The sequence below is a fragment of the Macrotis lagotis genome, chromosome X, assembly GCF_037893015.1.
Source record: "Macrotis lagotis isolate mMagLag1 chromosome X, bilby.v1.9.chrom.fasta, whole genome shotgun sequence".
In the NCBI taxonomy this organism is placed as follows: domain Eukaryota; kingdom Metazoa; phylum Chordata; class Mammalia; order Peramelemorphia; family Peramelidae; genus Macrotis; species Macrotis lagotis.
This window is the reverse complement of record NC_133666.1, coordinates 669,036,052-669,042,052: the sequence shown is the minus strand read 5'-3', so window position 1 is coordinate 669,042,052 and position 6,001 is coordinate 669,036,052. Positions and strand designations below refer to the sequence as shown.

The 6,001-nt window shown below is 38.1% G+C and overlaps 1 pseudogene; it reads right to left on the bottom strand.

Moving 5' to 3' along the window:
• Nucleotides 1–1,843: 1,843 nt before the first annotated feature.
• On the bottom strand, nt 1,844–2,642 carry LOC141497852 (coenzyme Q-binding protein COQ10 homolog B, mitochondrial pseudogene; annotated as a pseudogene).
• Nucleotides 2,643–6,001: the final 3,359 nt, after the last annotated feature.

Sequence of the window (6,001 nt, the reverse complement as noted above, 5' to 3'; positions counted from 1 at the left end):
TGTGTATATATATATATATATATATATATATGTTTTCTCATTTGAGCCTCACAGTCATCTTGAGAGGTAGGTGAACTTTACAGCTGAGAAAGCCAAAGGAAGTGACTTGCTCAGAGTCACACAGCTAGAAAGGGTCTGATGCTGGATTTGAACTCTGGTCTCCCTGATTCCAGGTTCAGTGCTCTAACCTCTGAGCTACCTAGCTGTTCCATGTACCTCTATTCCAATGAAACTGGCTCTGGAAACAATAATTCATCCCTTACCTCTGTGCCTTTAATGATCAGTCCTTTATATCTGAAATACATTCCTCTGCCTTGTAGAATCTTTAGTTTCCTTTAAAGATATAACTATAAATGACCTTTTTAATCTTCCTATTGTTAGTGATTTTTCCTCTTAAAATTAATTTTTTTGAATTTGCTTCTTTATGTAAATGTTTTATTCTTCCCTCCTCCCTCCCCAGCAGAATATAAGCTTCTTAATGATAGGCACCATTCTATTTCTGCTTTTGAATGCCCAGGTCCTAGCATAAAGAAGATGCTTATAGGCCTAGTGCCAATCTAACCCTACATTAATACTCACTACTACAGAAACAACTTAAGCCTCATGTATTCTTATGGTATCTTCTATTTTTCCTCTTGTTGGGTCCAATTCCTCCTGACCCCATTTGGATTTTCTTGGAAAAGATACTAGAGTGGTTTGTTATTTCCTTTACCTATGAGGAAACTGAGGCAAACAAGAAAACAGGGTTTAGTGACTTGCCCATGGTCACACAGTATCTAAGTTCAGATGTGAACTCAGGTCCTCTTGACTCCAAGACTTGCACTCTATCCACTGCACCACCTAACTGCCCTCTCCTCTTCCTAAGCATTTGCTATATCCTAATCTTTTATATGAGTCCTTTCCTAATCTAATTTTTTTTTTTTTGCAAGGCAATGGGGTTAAGTGGCTTGCCCAAGGCCACACAGCTAGGTCATTATTAAGTGTCTGAGGCCAGATTTGAACTCAGGTACTCCTGACTCCAGGGCTGGTGCACTATCCACTGTGCCACCTAGCTGCCCCTCCTTTCCTAATCTCAGTTGCTTTCTCCTACTTCCAACCACCCACCCCTTCATTCTTTTTTTAAACAAATTGCTTTAACTTTATTAAGTTACCACCTCAGTGCTTACATTGATTTGTTTTAAAAAAATATCAGTTAAAGTTTAAAATACATTATTGAAAGTGAATGCACACTATAAATAAAAAGGGGATGCATACTGCCAGAGATGTCAACCAATCTGAATCTATTGTCAACTGCAATGTATGCAATTTGGCACTCAATTCACAGCACTGAAAGAGCAGCCAAGTACCTGGAAGAACAAACTACTAGGAAAGTAGCTTAAAGCTCTGGACCACTGACCAAAATAAAAATCAGGCTGATAAAATCACTATGAATATACATAAGAGTATGCTGCTTACCCTCATAAGCAATATTTTTAGGTCACAAAGTTTTTATCTAAATGATGCACCTCCCAGGCCATCAAAGTAGATCCTATAACAATAAGTTACAAATATTTTGGATTTAATAACTTAAACTTGATATATAGTGACTATATTACACAAAACAATATAGATATTTCAGATAAAAGTTGTAATTAGTATTACTGTTTTGATTTACAAATTTGAGGTGCTAGGAAAAGTGATATCACTATTCTAGTAATAACTACATTTCATTATTTTAAGTATTGAATATGCTAATGTATAAATTACCTTGAATTGCACTTGATTGAAGCAAATAATTCTATGTACATCTGACTGCATATTTTCAAAGTTATTTTTACATTCTATGCTAGGTTTAACAACTGCTTCATGTCTTTTGAAAGTACAATGATGAAAACACTTTTAAAAGTGAACTAGATTAAAATCATAATTATAAGCAGATAGCATCAGTTCTTTTTTCATTTATGAGTGATGAACTTCATGAAGCATCAATTCTCGAGGTATACTAGTTTCTGGTCCATATAGTTTGGATGCTGTTCTTTCAAAAGCAGCTACCATCTGTTTCACAACTTCATCAAAAAATAGCGTGGCAAGCTGAGAGTGTAGAAGTGAACGAAACTCAAAAGAAATAGAAAAATCCACCGTACAGGTCCTTGGATATCCAGGAAGGCCAGGGCTGAAACGCCAAACTGTTTCTAAATGATTAAAAAGTTTCCCATCTGTGCAGGACGCCTTGACCAAGTGTGGTTTCACCAAGGTTACCATAGATGTATATCACTCCAACACAGGAGGAAACCCAATTTCTAATCGAGTTTTGCAGTATCCAGATCTCTTTGATATTATATCTGATTTTTTGCACCAGGGAACAAAATGCTTGTAGTCTTCCATGCCAGATACATTTCTTGCATAGAATATCCTATAATTCTCCTCTCTGAATATTCTTTTCTTTTGTTTATTAATGGAGCAGCAATTTTGAAGAAGGTTCTAGCAAAGATCTCTTTAGGCACAAGGGAAGTATGGAATGGAGGCACTTTGGTCATCAAAATACCACAGGAAGCCAGATGTCTGACGCTCTTCGGGGGGCCTGGGGTCCGGGCAGGGCCTGCAGGCACCGCTCTCTTCAAGGCCGGCAGACCGGCTCGGGCTGCCATGATCCTGCCGCGGAGCCGGCGTCCGATTCTGCCCCCACCCCTTCATTCTTTAGCCATTTGATATAAACCTATACAAATACATGCTTTCTCCTGCTTTAGAATGTAAACTCTCTGAGGACAGGGAGTGTTTCATATCTATCCTTGTATCTTCTTTAATAAAGGTTTGTTGAATCTAATTTAATTTTCTGCCTTCCGCACTTCTAAGCTTATACCTGACCTAGAAGGTGCTTAACCAATTAAATCGGTTGGTTCTTGTCCTTCGTTATTGAAGAAGTCTAAAATTGATATCATTATGTTAGAGACAAACTACAATTTGTCTGACTGTAGCTGATCAGACCGATATGATATTTATCCTTCATTTTTGAGGAAGATTATGTCATCAGGGAGGTAATGCCATGATAAGCACAAGAGTTGGATTTGGGGGGGGGGGGGGGTGCTAAGTCAACAGCCTCACTCTCTCCTCCCAAACCATCTGGGTCCAGTGACCAGATAAGAATCAGGATGACTGGAGATGACCCTGGATGTGAGTCAATCAAGGTTGAGTGACTTGCTCAAGGTCACACGATTAGTAAGTGGCAAGTGTCTGAAGCTGGATTTGAACTCAGGGAGCTACCTATTTCTGAAACTATTGTGTATACATTTGGTATTTATTTATTCATATGTGGCCCCTTGACAGAATATAAGAACCTTGAGGACTATAAAAGCTAAGCTATCTTTTTTTAGATCCCTAGAACCTAGCATCTAGGAAATATATATTAGGATGCTTAATTAATTATGTGTCAAATTTAATTTATTTTCATTCGCATTTGATAGACTATTTGGAGGGGCAACTAAGTGGCACAGTGGATAGAACATCAGCCTTGGAGTCAGTAGAACCTGAGTTCAAATCTGGCCTCAGATACTTAATAATTACCTAGCTGTGTGACCTTGGGCAAGTCATTTAACCGCATTGCCTGACTCCTCCCGCCAAAAAAATTAAAAAAAGAAAGATTATTTGAACATAAGAATTCTGAAAATATATCAATAGCCCATTTTTTTTGCTAAAATTGTATCAGACTGAGCACTTCTGCTTTTGGAGCAAGAAGCAGAAACTGGATGTATGAATGTGGAGTATCCCTTTTTTTTAGCTATTTGTTCCTCTTTCAGGGACAGTGTTGCCTGTCTGTCCATGAACTTCTCCACACTTTTTCATGTGGTCGTGTGATGCAAGCATCTCCATTTACAATAGTTCCATCTTCTTACCTCTCATTGCATCACTTCTTGCATCACCTCAAAAGCTCCTGTCTGACCCCATGCTCCCCTGTCTGATGGCTGTAATAGGAAATTTCATGTTTTCCTATAACTGTCTCATCCATTCAGCTTAAGGATAACAGATAACACTTATATAGTTTTATTGAAGTCACCTCAAACTACTTGGAGAATTGCTAAGTGTAATTATAAAAAATAATTTTCCTAATATCTGATCTTGCCACTCTTCTGCTCTATAAACTCCAGTGGTTCCCTAGTACCCTAGATCTAAATATAAACTCCTCTGTTTGATCCTGAAAGCTCATCCTAACCTCACCCCAAGCACCTTACCAGCCTCAATACACTCAGAGATCCAGTTATGCTGACCTGTTTGCTGCTTCTCATGCAAATGATGAAGATGATGATATAGCCTAGATTTATAAAGCACTGACTAGGAGCCAGGCACTATTACATTTGATCTTTATCACAATCCTTGGAAGAAGACACTATTTTTTTTCCATTTTATAGATGAGGAAACTGAGATAGAAAGGGGTTAAATGATTTACCCAGTGTTCAGAAGTCAAATTTGAACTCAGGTCTTCCTGACGCTGTCAGATGCTCCACCAACTAACAGTTCTTAGTATTATTTCTGTCTCTTTGCACCACTTGTACCCTATGCCTGAAATGTTCTTCATCTTCACTTTTACTCTTGAGAATGTTTTCATTCTCACTTCAAGGAAAAGCAGGCTATTTCAGAATGTCCTGTGTCCAAATAATCTTTCAACAATAAATGAAAATAAATTAAATTTGACACACATCGATTTAAGCATCCTAATAGGTATTCCCGAGATGCTAGATTCTAGGGATCTTATATTCTATCAAGGGATCACATATGAATTAATAAATACCAAATGTATACACAATACAATTGTCAGAAACAGGTAGCTAAGTGGTACAATGAAAAGAGTGCCCCACCTGGGAGTCAGGAAGACCTGAGTTCAAATATGCTCTCAGATACTTATTAGCTATGTGACCCTGGGCAAGTCACTTAACCATTCCTGCCTCAAAAAACAAACAACAAAAAAAGCTCATTAGCTCACTTCAAGGGTCACCTTTTACGTGAAGTCTTTCAAGATCCCTACATTATTTATTTCTTCCCTACCAAAATTATCCTGTATTTATTTTCTTTCAACCTATATTGTTATTGTTGTTGGTCCTTTTTTGAAGAAGACAGTGACATCAGGGGGGTGACACCAGGGCAAGCAAGTGACTTGGATTTGAGAGAAGGGGTGCTGTGCCAGCCTCACTTTCTCTTCTGGAGTTATCTGGATTCAGTGGCTAGATATGGATCAAGATGACCAGATATATCCTTGGATGAGGCAATCAGGGTTAAGTGACTTGCCCAAGGTCACCCAGACAGTAAGTGGCAAGTGTCTGAGGCTGGATTTGAACTCCTATTCTCCTGACTCTAGGACCAATGCTCTTTCTACTGCACCACTTCTCCACCCCTATTGACCTATATATATATATATATATATATATATATATATATATATGTATACATACATATATATATATATATATATTGTCTCTCTTAATTGATTGTAAAGTCTTTGAAGGCAGGGTAATAATTCACTTTTTTCTTTCTATCTTTAGCATTTAAATCAGTTGATGGTGAATAGGATGTATTTAATAAAAAGCTCATGGATAGATCGACTCCCATTTTGTAGATGAGGATACTGAGGCTAAATCATTGATTTCCCCAGGATCCACATGGGTAAATAGAAGGGTCTGGGCTTAACTTCTGGACTTTTGACTCCAAGACCATCAATGGTCATTCCATTATTAATAGAAACGTCCTTCTTTAACTTTTTGGCCTCAGGATCCCTTTTCACCCTTAAGAGTTGGAGACCCCTCAAAAATTGTTGTTGATCTGGATTATATCTAGGGCTTTTTGCCATATTCCAAATTAAAACACCTTAATATTATTGTGAAACTAGTTTTGAACTCAGATTGACACAGATGACAATTTGTGAAGGGGACAATGGGTCAGAGATTCTTGAAAGGGAGTGAAGTAGCCTTGAAGTCATGGGGAACTTCCCTATCCTGCTTGGGAAAGGTCCCCCAGAGGAGAACCCCAAGATTCA